We start from the raw sequence: 1,521 nt of genomic DNA, 5'->3' as shown, positions 1-1,521 counted from the left end.
TAGTAGGGAAACAAGTGTAGTCAAAGATAAGATAAAACCAATATTGCAAACTAGAAATTCCGCAAGAAATAGCAAACAAGAGGACTCAAATAGCAATAGTGAGGATAAATTACCAAAAACAAATGGTGGGAGCTCCATTGTTGGTGCTAGGGAGGATAGAAGTAAGACAGGGAAACATGCACCAACAGGGAATACAGTCACAGAAACCCAAGGCAAGCAGAAACCAAGCCTGTGCACATACTATGCACTTGGTATCTGCTGGCATGGGAAATCTGGAAAAACAGATGGGACGTGCAACTATGACCACCCTAGAAAATGCCATGCCCATATGACAACAGGAAAATGCAAACTCCCTTCCTGTAAGCTTTTTCACCCTGAAATGTGTACCTCTTCAGTACAGGAAAGACTGTGCTATAACTTAAATTGCCAGGCATACCATCTAAAGGGGACAAAAATATACAAAACATCCAGGCCATGGGAAAACCTGGGTAGCCACAGCCACTCAAGAGGGAGAGGTTTTTTAGTGCCAGGAAGGAAAAAAAACTGGCAGGAAATGGCAGAAATCGTACACCAAATCCAGTCATTCCTGGAGTGGAACCACAGTCGATGGCCTCCACTCCAAACCAACAGATACAGATACTAATGCCGGAAAAAAAATCCCCCCCCCAGTACAAACAATACCACCAGTCCGATAACATTCTTCTTTGCAAATATACAGGGTCTAAAGCCAGCAACAAACAACAAAATACCTTTCATCCGTGGACTGCTTGCAGAGGCAAAGGCAATGTTCACGGCTTTCACTGAGACCCACATAAAGGATCACTTGGACAATGAAATATGGATCCCAGGTTACAACCTATACAGATGTGACAGAGTGAACAGGCAAAAGGGGGGGGTTGGCCTGTACATTGCAGAGTCACTTGTTTGCACAGAACTGCTTAATGCCTCAAATGACGTAGTGGAAGTTTTAGCAGTAAAGGTCGAGAACCAAAACCTAGTCATTGTGGTAGTCTACAAGCCTCCGGATGCAACATCCCAGCAATTCCAGGAACAGCTGTTAAAAATTGACCACTGTCTGGAAAATCTTCCAGCTCCTGCACCCAACATCTTGCTCCTGGGGGATTTCAACTTAAGGCACCTAAAATGGAGGAATATAGCAAATAATATTGTTGCAGTAATAACACCAGGAGGCAGCTCTGATGAAAACTCACACTCACACGAGCTTTTAAATCTCTGCACAAAATTCAATTTAAACCAGCAAATAATAGAGCCTACTAGACTGGAGAATACACTAGACCTCATATTCACTAACAATGATGATCTGATAAGAAATGTCACCATATCAAAAACAATATACTCAGATCACAACATAATTGAGGTTCAGACATGTATGCGAGGAGCCCCAGACCGACAAAATGAGACTAGTCACGAGGGAGCATTCACCAAATTCAACTTCAATAACAAAAACATAAAGTGGGACGAAGTAAACCAAGTCCTAACCGATATAAGCTGGGAAGATAT

Source organism: Cherax quadricarinatus, chromosome 12 (assembly GCF_038502225.1).
Source record: "Cherax quadricarinatus isolate ZL_2023a chromosome 12, ASM3850222v1, whole genome shotgun sequence".
Classification (NCBI taxonomy): domain Eukaryota; kingdom Metazoa; phylum Arthropoda; class Malacostraca; order Decapoda; family Parastacidae; genus Cherax; species Cherax quadricarinatus.
This window is presented reverse-complemented; position numbering follows the sequence as displayed.